This window comes from Scyliorhinus torazame, chromosome 9 (genome assembly GCF_047496885.1).
Source record: "Scyliorhinus torazame isolate Kashiwa2021f chromosome 9, sScyTor2.1, whole genome shotgun sequence".
Taxonomy (NCBI): Eukaryota; Metazoa; Chordata; class Chondrichthyes; order Carcharhiniformes; family Scyliorhinidae; genus Scyliorhinus; species Scyliorhinus torazame.
Genome location: NC_092715.1, coordinates 275521675 through 275533613, shown reverse-complemented (window position 1 = coordinate 275533613; position 11939 = coordinate 275521675).

Here is an 11939-nt window from a genome sequence, read left to right as displayed (position 1 = left end):
TCTTTCACCCTCCTTTATCTCGTTCCGCTCTGTTTCACCCGCCTTCGTCTCGTTTCGCTATCTTTCACTCTCCTTCGTATCGTTTCGCTCTCTTTTACACTCTTTTGTCTCGTTTCGCTCTCTTTTACCCTCCTTCATCTCGTTTCGCTCTCTTTCATCCTCCTTCGTCTCGTTTCGCTCTGTTTCACAGTCCTTCGTCTCGTTTTGCTCTCTTTCACCCTCCATCGTCTCGTTTCGCTCTCTTTCAGCCTCCTTCATCTCGTTTCGCTCTCTTTCACCCTCCTTCATCTCGTTTCGCTCTCTTTCACCCTCCTTCCTCTCGTTTCGCTCTCTTTCACCCTGCATCGTCTCGTTTCGCTCTCTTTCACGCTCCTTCGTCTCGTTTCGCTCTCTTTCACCCTCCGCCATCTTGTTTCGCTCACTTTTACACTCTTTCGTCTCGTTTTGCTCTCTTTCACCCTCCTTTGTCTCGTTTAGCTCTCTTTCACCCTCCTTCATCTCGTTTCGCTCTCTTTCAGCCTCCTTCCTCTCGTTTCGCTCTCTTTGACCCTCCTTCTTCTCGTTTCGCTCTCTTTCACCCTCCTTCATCTCGTTCCGCTCACTTTCACCCGCCTTCGTCTCGTTTCGCTCCCTTTCACTCTCCTTCGTATCGTTTCGCTCTCTTTTACGCTCTTTCGTCTCGTTTCGCTCTCTTTTACCCTCCTTCATCTCGTTTCGCTCCCTTTCATCCTCCTTCGTCTCGTTTCGCTCTGTTTCACACTCCTTCGTCTCGTTTTGCTCTCTTTCACCCTCCTTCGTCTCGTTTCGCTCTCTTTCACCCTCCTTCATCTCGTTTCGCTCTCTTTCACCCTCATTCTTCTCGTTTCGCTCTCTTTCACCCTCCTTCGTCTTGTTTCGCTCTGTTGCACCCGCCTTCGTCTCGTTTCGCCCTCTTTCACCCTCCTTGTCTCGTTTCGCTGTCTTTCACCCTCCTTCATCTCGTTTCGCTCTCTTTCACCCTCCTTCAGCTCGTTTCGCTCCATTTCACCCTGCTTTGTCTCGTTTCTCTCTCTTTCACCCTCCTTCATTTCGTTTCGCTCTCTTCCACCCTCCTTCATCTCGTTTCGCTCTCTTTCACCCTCCTTCGTCTCGTTTCGCTCTCTTTGACCCTCCTTCATCTCTTTTCGCTCTCTTTCATCCTCCTTCGTCTCGTTTCGCTCTGTTTCACACTCCTTCGTCTCGTTTTGCTCTCTTTCACCCTCCATCGTCTCGTTTCGCTCTCTTTCACCCTCCTTCATCTCGTTTCGCTCTCTTTCACCCTCCTTCATCTCGTTTCGCTCTCTTTCACCCTCCTTCCTCTCGTTTCGCTCTCTTTCACCCTGCTTCGTCTCGTTTCGCTCTCTTTCACGCTCCTTCGTCTCGTTTCGCTCTCTTTCACCCTCCGCCATCTTGTTTCGCTCACTTTTACACTCTTTCATCTCGTTTTGCTCTCTTTCACCCTCCTTCGTCTCGTTTAGCTCTCTTTCACCCTCCTTCATCTCGTTTCGCTCTCTTTCAGCCTCCTTCCTCTCGTTTCGCTCTCTTTGACCCTCCTTCTTCTCGTTTCGCTCTCTTTCACCCTCCTTCATCTCGTTCCGCTCTCTTTCACCCGCCTTCGTCTCGTTTCGCTCTCTTTCACTCTCCTTCGTATCGTTTCGCTCTCTTTTACACTCTTTCGTCTCGTTTCGCTCTCTTTTACCCTCCTTCATCTCGTTTCGCTCTCTTTCATCCTCCTTCGTCTCGTTTCGCTCTGTTTCACACTCCTTCGTCTCGTTTTGCTCTCTTTCACCCTCCTTCGTCTCGTTTCGCTCTCTTTCACCCTCCTTCATCTCGTTTCGCTCTCTTTCACCCTCATTCTTCTCGTTTCGCTCACTTTCACCCTCCTTCGTCTTGTTTCGCTCTGTTGCACCCGCCTTCGTCTCGTTTCGCCATCTTTCACCCTCCTTGTCTCGTTTCGCTGTCTTTCACCCTCCTTCATCTCGTTTCGCTCTCTTTCACCCTCCTTCAGCTCGTTTCGCTCCATTTCACCCTGCTTTGTCTCGTTTCTCTCTCTTTCACCCTCCTTCGTTTCGTTTCGCTCTCTTCCACCCACCTTCATCTCGTTTCGCTCTCTTTCACCCTCCTTCGTCTCGTTTCGCTCTCTTTGACCCTCCTTCTTCTCGTTTCGCTCTCTTTCACCCTCCTTCATCTCGTTCCGCTCTCTTTCACCCGCCTTCGTCTCGTTTCGCTCTCTTTCACTCTCCTTCGTATCGTTTCGCTCTCTTTTACACTCTTTCGTCTCGTTTCGCTCTCTTTTACCCTCCTTCATCTCGTTTCGCTCTCTTTCATCCTCCTTCGTCTCGTTTTGCTCTGTTTCACACTCCTTCGTCTCGTTTTGCTCTCTTTCACCCTCCTTCGTCTCGTTTCGCTCTCTTTCACCCTCCTTCATCTCGTTTCGCTCTCTTTCACCCTCATTCTTCTCGTTTCGCTCACTTTCACCCTCCTTCGTCTTGTTTCGCTCTGTTGCACCCGCCTTCGTCTCGTTTCGCCATCTTTCACCCTCCTTGTCTCGTTTCGCTGTCTTTCACCCTCCTTCATCTCGTTTCGCTCTCTTTCACCCTCCTTCAGCTCGTTTCGCTCCATTTCACCCTGCTTTGTCTCGTTTCTCTCTCTTTCACCCTCCTTCGTTTCGTTTCGCTCTCTTCCACCCACCTTCATCTCGTTTCGCTCTCTTTCACCCTCCTTCGTCTCGTTTCGCTCTCTTTGACCCTCCTTCTTCTCGTTTCGCTCTCTTTCACCCTCCTTCATCTCGTTCCGCTCTCTTTCACCCGCCTTCGTCTCGTTTCGCTCTCTTTCACTCTCCTTCGTATCGTTTCGCTCTCTTTTACACTCTTTCGTCTCGTTTCGCTCTCTTTTACCCTCCTTCATCTCGTTTCGCTCTCTTTCATCCTCCTTCGTCTCGTTTCGCTCTGTTTCACACTCCTTCGTCTCATTTTGCTCTCTTTCACCCTCCTTCGTCTCGTTTCGCTCTCTTTCACCCTCCTTCATCTCGTTTCGCTCTCTTTCACCCTCCTTCTTCTCGTTTCGCTCTCTTCCACCCTCCTTCATCTCGTTTCGCTCTCTTTCACCCTCCTTCATCTCGTTTCGCTCTCTTTCACCCTCCTTCCTCTCGTTTCACTCTCTTTCACCCTGCATCGTCTCGTTTCGCTCTCTTTCACGCTCCTTCGTCTCGTTTCGCTCACTTTCACCCTCCACCATCTTGTTTCGCTCACTTTTACACTCTTTCATCTCGTTTTGCTCTCTTTCACCCTCCCATGTCTCGTTTAGCTCTCTTTCACCCTCCTTCATCTCGTTTCGCTCTCTTTCACCCTCCTTCCTCTCGTTTCGCTCTCTTTCACGCTCTTTCGTCTTGTTTCGCTCTGTTCCACCCGACTTAGTCTCGTTTCGCTCTCTTTCACCCTCCTTCGTTTCGTTTCACTCTCTTTCACCCTCCTTCATCTCGTTTCGTTCTCTTTCACCCTCCTTCGTCTCGTTCCGCACTCTTTCACCTTTCCTTCGACTCCTTTCGCTCTCTTTCACCCTCCTTCGTCTCGTTTCGTTCTCTTTCACCCTCCTTCGTCTCGTTTCGCTCTCTTTCACCCTCCTTCATCTCGTTTCGCTCTCTTTCACCCTCCTTCCTCTCGTTTCGCTCTCTTTCGCCCTCTTCATCTTGTTTCGGGCTCTTTCACCCTTCTTCCACTCGTTTCGATCTCTTTCACCTCCTTCGTCTCGTTTCGCTTTCTTTCACCCTCCTTCCTCTCGTTTCGCTCTCTTTTGCCCTCCTGCGTCTCGTTTCGCTCTCTTTCACCCTCCTTCATCTCGTTTCGCACTCTTTCACCCTCCTTCCTCTCGTTTCGCTCTCTTTCACCCTCCTTCCTCTCGTTTCGCTCTCTTTCACCCTCCTCCGTCTTGTTTCGCTCTCTTTCACCCTCCTTCATCACTTTTCGGTCTCTTTCTCCCTCCTTCGTCTCGTACCAGTCTCTTTCACCCTCCTTCGTCTCCTTTCGCTCTCTTTCACCCTCCTTCGTCAAATTTCGCTCTCTTTCACCCTCCTACATCTCCTTTCGCTCTCTTTCACCCTCCTTCGTCTCGTTTAGCTCTCTTTCACCTTCCTTCATCTCGTTTAGCTCTCTTTCACCTCCTTCGTGGCGTTTCGCTCTGTTTCACCCTCCTTCATCTCGTTTCGCTCTCTTTGACCCTCCTTCATCTCGTATCGCTCTCTTTCTCCCTCCTTCGTCTCATTTCGCTCTCTTTCACCCTCCTTCTTCTCGTTTCACTCTCTTTCACCCTCCTTCATCTCGTTTCGCTCTCTTTCACCCTCCTTCATCTCGTTCCACTCTCTTTCACCCTCCTTCGACTCCTTTCGCTCTCTTTCACCCTCCTTCATCTCATTTCCCTCTGTTTCACCCTCCTTCATCTCCTTTCGCTCTCTTTCACCCTCCTTCGTCTCGTTTCGCTCTCTTTCAACTTTCTTCGTCTCGTTTCGCTCTCTTTCACCCTCCTCCGTCTTGTTTCGCTCTCTTTCACCCTCCTTCATCACGTTTCGGTCTCTTTCTCCCTCCTTCGTCTCGTCCCACTCTCTTTCACCCTCCTTCGACTCCTTTCGCTCTCTTTCACCCTCCTTCGTCAAATTTCGCTCTCTTTCACCCTCCTACATCTCCTTTCGCTCTCTTTCACCCTCCTTCATCTCGTTTAGCTCTCTTTCACCTTCCTTCATCTCGTTTAGCTCTCTTTCACCTCCTTCGTGGCGTTTCGCTCTGTTTCACCCTCCTTCGTCTCGTTTCGCTCTCTTTGACCCTCCTTCATCTCGTATCGCTTTCTTTCTCCCTCCTTCGTCTCATTTCGCTCTCTTTCACCCTCCTTCTTCTCGTTTCACTCTCTTTCACCCTCCTTCATCTCGTTTCGCTCTCTTTCACCCTCCTTCATCTCGTTCCACTCTCTTTCACCCTCCTTCGACTCCTTTCGCTCTCTTTCACCCTCCTTCATCTCATTTCCCTCTGTTTCACCCTCCTTCATCTCCTTTCACTCTCTTTCACCCTCCTTCGTCTCGTTTCGCTCTCTTTCAACTTTCTTCGTCTCGTTTCGCTCTCTTTAACCCTCCTTCATCTCGTGTCGCTCTCTTTCAACCTCCTTCGTCTCGATTCGCTCTCTTACACCCTCCTTTGTCTCGTTTCACTCTCTTTCACCCTCCTTCCTCTCGTTTCGCTCTCTTTCACCCTCCTTTGTCTCGTTTCGCTCTCTTTCATCCTCTGTCCTCTCGTTTCGCTCTCTTTCACCCTCCATCGTCTTGTTTCGCTCTCTTTCACCCTCCTTCGTCTCGTTTCGCTCTCTTTCACCCTGCATCGTCTCGTTTCGCTCTCTTTCACGCTCCTTTGTCTCGTTTCGCTCTCTTTCACCCTCCACCATCTTGTTTCGCTCACTTTTACACTCTTTCATCTCGTTTTGCTCTCTTTCACCCTCCTTCGTCTCGTTTAGCTCTCTTTCACCCTCCTTCATCTCGTTTCGCTCTCTTTCACCCTCCTTCCTCTCGTTTCGCTCTCTTTCACCCTCCTTCCACTCGTTTCGCTCTCTTTCACGCTCCTTCGTCTTGTTTCGCTCTGTTCCACCCGACTTAGTCTCGTTTCGCTCTCTTTCACCCTCCTTCGTTTTGTTTCACTCTCTTTAACCCTCCTTCATCTCGTTTCGTTCTCTTTCACCCTCCTTCGTCTCGTTCCGCTCTCTTTCACCTTTCCTTCGACTCCTTTCGCTCTCTTTCACCCTCCTTCGTCTCGTTTCGTTCTCTTTCACCCTCCTTCGTCTCGTTTCGCTCTCTTTCACCCTCCTTCATCTCGTTTCGCTTTCTTTCACCCTCCTTCCTCTTGTTTCGCTCTCTTTCGCCCTCTTCATCTTGTTTCGGGCTCTTTCACCCTCCTTCCACTCATTTCGCTCTCTTTCACCCTCCTTCGTCTCGTTTCGCTTTCTTTCACCCTCCTTCCTCTCGTTTCGCTCTCTTTTGCCCTCCTGCGTCTCGTTTCGCTCTCTTTCACCCTCCTTCATCTCGTTTCGTTCTCTTTCACCCTCCTTCCTCTCGTTTCGCTCTCTTTCACCCTCCTTCCTCTCGTTTCGCTCTCTTTCACCCTCCTCCGTCTTGTTTCGCTCTCTTTCACCCTCCTTCATCTCGTTTCGCTCTCTTTCACCCTCCACCATCTCGTTTCGGTCTCTTTCTCCCTCCTTCGTCTCGTCCCACTCTCTTTCACCCTCCTTCGACTCCTTTCGCTCTCTTTCACCCTCCTTCGTCAAATTTCGCTCTCTTTCACCCTCCTACATCTCCTTTCCCTCTCTTTCACCCTCCTTCGTCTCGTTTAGCTCTCTTTCACGTTCCTTCATCTCGTTTAGCTCTCTTTCACCTCCTTCGTGGCGTTTCGCTCTGTTTCACCCTCCTTCGTCTCGTTTCGCTCTCTTTGACCCTCCTTCATCTCGTATCGCTCTCTTTCTCCCTCCTTCGTCTCATTTCGCTCTCTCTCACCCTCCTTCTTCTCGTTTCACTCTCTTTCACCCTCCTTCATCTCGTTTCGCTCTCTTTCACCCTCCTTCATCTCGTTCCACTCTCTTTCACCCTCCTTCGACTCCTTTCGCTCTCTTTCACCCTCCTTCATCTCATTTCCCTCTGTTTCACCCTCCTTCATTTCCTTTCGCTCTCTTTCACCCTCCTTCGTCTCGTTTCGCTCTCTTTCAACTTTCTTCGTCTCGTTTCGCTCTCTTTAACCCTCCTTCATCTCGTGTCGCTCTCTTTCAACCTCCTTCGTCTCGTTTCGCTCTCTTACACCCTCCATTGTCTCGTTTCACTCTCTTTCACCCTCCTTCCTCTCGTTTCGCTCTCTTTCACCCTCCTTCGTCTCGTTTCGCTCTCTTTCACCCTCCTTTGTCTCGTTTCGCTCTCTTTCATCCTCTCGTTTCGCTCTCTTTCACCCTCCATCGTCTTGTTTCGCTCTCTTTCACCCTCCTTCGTCTCGTTTCGCTCTCTTTCACCCTCCACCCTCTCGTTTCGCTCTCTTTTACCCTCTTTCGTCTCGTTTCATTCTCTTTCACCCTCCTTCGTCTCGTTCCGCTCTCTTTCACCCTCCTTCGACTCCTTTCGCTCTCTTTCACCCTCCTTCGTCTCGTTTCGCTCTCTTTCACCCTCCTTCGTCTCGTTTCGCTCTCTTTCACCCTCCTTTGTCTCGTTTCGCTATCTTGCACCCTCCTTCCTCTCGTTTCGCTCTCTTTCACCCTCCATCGCCTTGTTTCGCTCTCTTTCACCCTCCTTCGTCTCGTTTCGCTCTCTTTCACCCTCCACCGTCTCGTTTCGCTCTCTTTTACCCTCTTTCGTCTCGTGTCACTCTCTTTGACCCTCCTTCGTCTCGTTTAGCTCTCTTTCATCCTCCTTCGTCTCGTTTCGCTCTGTTTCACACTCCTTCGTCTCGTTTTGCTCTCTTTCACCCTCCTTCGCCTTGTTTCGCTCTGTTGCACCCGCCTTCGTCTCGTTTCGCCCTCTTTCACCATCCTTGTCTCGTTTCGCTGTCTTTCACCCTCCATCATCTCGTTTCGCTCTCTTTCACCCTCCTTAATCTCGTTTCGCTCCATTTCACCCTCCTTTGTCTCCTTTCTCTCTCTTTCACCCTCCTTCGTTTCGTTTCCCTCTCTTCCACCCTCCTTCATCTCGTTTCGCTCTCTTTCACCCTCCTTTGTCTCGTTTCGCTCTCTTTGACCCTCCTTCTTCTCGTTTTGCTCTCTTTCACCCTCCTTCATCTCGTTCCGCTCTCTTTCACCCGCCTTCGTCTCGTTTCGCTCTCTTTCACTCTCCTTCGTCTCGTTTCGCTCTCTTTTACACTCTTTCGTCTCGTTTCGCTCTCTTTTACCCTCCTTCATCTCGTTTCGCCCTCTTTCACCCTCCTTCGTCTGGTTTTGCTCTCTTTCACCCTTCTTTCGTCTTGTTTCGCTCTGTTCCACCCGCCTTCGTCTCGTTTCGCCCTCTTTCACCCTCCTTCGTCTTGTTTCGCTCTCTTTCACCCTCCTTTGTCTCGTTTCGCTGACTTTCACCTTCCTTCATCTCGTTTCGCTCTCTTTCACCTTCCTTCGTCTCGTTTCGCTCTCTTTCACCCTCCTTCGTCTCGTTTCGCTCTCTTTCACCTTTCTTCGTCTCGTTTCGCTCTCTTTCACCCTTCTTTGTCTCGTTTCGCTCTCTTTCACCTTCCTTCTACTCGTTTCGCTCTCTTTCACCTTCCTTCGTCTCGTTTCGCTCTCTTTCACCCTCCTTCGTCTCGTTTCGCTCTCTTTCACCTTCCTTCGTCTCGTTTCGCTCTCTTTCACCTTCCTTTGTCTCGTTTCGCTCTCTTTCACCCTCCTTCGTCTCGTTTCGCTCTCTTTCACCTTTCTTCGTCTCGTTTCGCTCTCTTTCACCCTTCGTCGTCTTGTTTCGCTCTCTTTCCCCCTCCACCATCTTGTTTCGCTCTCTTTGACCCTCCGTCGTCTCGTTTAGCTCTCTTGCACCCCCCTTCGCCTCGTTTCGCTCTGTTTTACACTCCTTCGTCTCGTTTTGCTCTCATCCACCCTCCTTCGTCTCGTTTCGCTCTCTTTCACCCTCCTTCGTCTCGTTTAGCTCTCTTTCACCCTCCTTCATCTCGTTTCGCTCTCTTTCACCCTCCTTCCTCTCGTTTCGCTCTCTTTCACCCTCCTTCCTCTCGTTTCGCTCTCTTTCACGCTCCTTCGTCTTGTTTCGCTCTGTTCCACCCGATTTAGTCTCGTTTCGCCCTCTTTCACCATCCTTCGTCTCGTTTCACTCTCTTTCACCCTCCTTCATCTCGTTTCGTTCTCTTTCACCCTCCTTCGTCTCGTTCCGCTCTCTTTCGCCTTTCCATCGACTCCTTTCGCTCTCTTTCACCCTCCTTCGTCTCGTTTCGTTCTCTTTCACCCTCCTACGTCTCGTTTCGCTCTCCTTCACCCTCCTTCCTCTCGTTTCACTCTCTTTCGCCCTCCTTCATCTTGTTTCGGTCTCTTTCACCCTCTTTCCTCTCGTTTCGCTATCTTTCACCCTCCTTCGTCTCGTTTCGCTTTCTTTCACCCTCCTTCCTCTCGTTTCGCTCTCTTTTGCCCTCCTTCATCTCGTTTCGCTCTCTTTCAACCTCCTTCATCTCGTTTCGCTCTCTTTCACCCTCCTTCCTCTCGTTTCGCTCTCTTTCACCCTCCTTCCTCTCGTTTCGCTCTCTTTCACCCTCCTTCGCCTTGTTTCGCTCTCTTTCACCCTCCTTCATCTCGTTTCGCTCTCTTTCACCCTCCACCATCTCGTTTCGGTCTCTTTCTCCCTCCTTCCTCTCGTCCCACACTCTTTCACCCTCCTTCGACTCCTTTCGCTCTCTTTCACCCTCCTTCATCTCATTTCGTTCTCTTTCACCCTCGTACATCTCCTTTCGCTCTCTTTCACCCTCCTTCGTCTCGTTTAGCTCTCTTTCACCTGCCTTTATCTCGTTTAGCTCTCTTTCACCCTCCTTCGTCTCATTTCGCTCTCTTTCACCCTCCTTCTTCTCGTTTCACTCTCTTTCACCCTCCTTCATCTCGTTTCGCTCTCTTTCAACCTCCTTCATCTCGTTCCACTCTCTTTCACCCTCCTTCGACTCCTTTCGCTCTCTTTCACCCTCCTTCATCTCAATTCCCTCTCTTTCACCCTCCTTCATCTCCTTTCGCTCTCTTTCACCCTCCTTCGTCTCGTTTCGCTCTCTTTCATCTTTATTCATCTCGTTTCGCTCTCTTTAACCCTCCTTCATCTCGTGTCGCTCTCTTTCAACCTCCTTCATCTCGTTTCGCTCTCTTCCACCCTCCTTTGTCTCGTTTCGCTCTCTTTCACCCTCCTTTCTCTCGTTTTGCTCTCTTTCACCCTCCTTCATCTTGTTTCGCTCTCTTTCACCCTCCTTTGTCTCGTTTCGCTCTCTTTCATCCTCCTTCCTCTCGTTTCGCTCTCTTTCACCCTCCTTCGTCTCGTTTCGCTCTCTTTCACCCTCCATCCTCTCGTTTCGCTCTCTTTTACCCTCTTTCGTCTCGTTTCGTTCTCTTTGACACTGCTTCGTCTCGTTTAGCTCTCTTTCATCCTCCTTCGTCTCGTTTCGCTCTGTTTCACACTCCTTCGTCTCGTTTTGCTCTCTTTCACCCTCCTACGTCTCGTTTCGCTCTCTTTCACCCTCCTTCATCTCGTTTCGCTCCATTTCACCCTCCTTTGTCTCGTTTCTCTCTCTTTCACCCTCCTTCGTTTCGTTTCGCTCTCTTCCACCCTCCTTCATCTCGTTTCGCTCTCTTTCACCCTCCTTCGTCTTGTTTCGCTCTCTTTCACCCTCCACCGTCTTGTTTCGCTCTCTTTCACCCTCCTTCGTCAAATTTCGCTCTCTTTCACCCTCCTACATCTCCTTTCGCTCTCTTTCACCCTCCTTCGTCTCGTTTAGCTCTCTTTCACCTTCCTTCATCTCGTTTAGCTCTCTTTCACCTCCTTCGTGGCGTTTCGCTCTGTTTCACCCTCCTTCGTCTCGTTTCGCTCTCTTTGACCCTAATTCATCTCGTATCGCTCTCTTTCTCCCTCCTTCGTCTCATTTCGCTCTCTTTCACCCTCCTTCTTCTCGTTTCACTCTTTTTCACCCTCCTTCATCTCGTTTAGCTCTCTTTCACCCTCCTTCATCTCGTTCCACTCTCTTTCACCCTCCTTCGACTCCTTTCGCTCTCTTTCACCCTCCTTCATCTCATTTCCCTCTGTTTCACCCTCCTTCATCTCCTTTCGCTCTATTTCACCCTCCTTCGTATCGTTTCGCTCTCTTTCAACTTTCTTCGTCTCGTTTCGCTCTCTTTAACCCTCCTTCATCTCATGTCGCTCTCTTTCAACCTCCTTCGTCTCGTTTCGCTCTCTTACACCCTCCTTTGTCTCGTTTCACTCTCTTTCACCCTCCTTCCTCTCGTTTCGCTCTCTTTCACCCTCCTTCGTCTCGTTTCGCTCTCTTTCACCCTCCTTTGTCTCGTTTCGCTCTCTTTCATCCTCCGTCCTCTCGTTTCACTCTCTTTCACCCTCCATCGTCTTGTTTCGCTCTCTTTCACCCTCCTTCGTCTCGTTTCGCTCTCTTTCACCCTCCACCCTCTCGTTTCGCTCTCTTTTACCCTCTTTCGTCTCGTTTCATTCTCTTTCACCCTCCTTCGTCTCGTTCCGCTCTCTTTCACTCTCCCTCGACTCCTTTCGCTCTCTTTCACCCTCCTTCCTCTCGTTTCGCTCTCTTTCACCCTCCATCCTCTCGTTTCGCTCTCTTTTACCCTCTTTCGTCTCGTTTCGTTCTCTTTGACACTGCTTCGTCTCGTTTAGCTCTCTTTCATCCTCCTTCGTCTCGTTTTGCTCTGTTTCACACTCCTTCGTCTCGTTTTGCTCTCTTTCACCCTCCTACGTCTCGTTTCGCTCTCTTTCACCCTCCTTCATCTCGTTTCGCTCCATTTCACCCTCCTTTGTCTCGTTTCTCTCTCTTTCACCCTCCTTCGTCTTGTTTCGCTCTCTTTCACCCTCCACCGTCTTGTTTCGCTCTCTTTCACCCTCCACCGTCTTGTTTCGCTCTCTTTCACCCTCCTTCGTCAAATTTCGCTCTCTTTCACCCTCCTACATCTCCTTTCGCTCTCTTTCACCCTCCTTCGTCTCGTTTAGCTCTCTTTCACCTTCCTTCATCTCGTTTAGCTCTCTTTCACCTCCTTCGTGGCGTTTCGCTCTGTTTCACCCTCCTTCGTCTCGTTTCGCTCTCTTTGACCCTAATTCATCTCTTATCGCTCTCTTTCTCCCTCCTTCGTCTCATTTCGCTCTCTTTCACCCTCCTTCTTCTCGTTTCACTCTCTTTCACCCTCCTTCATCTCGTTTAGCTCTCTTTCACCCTCCT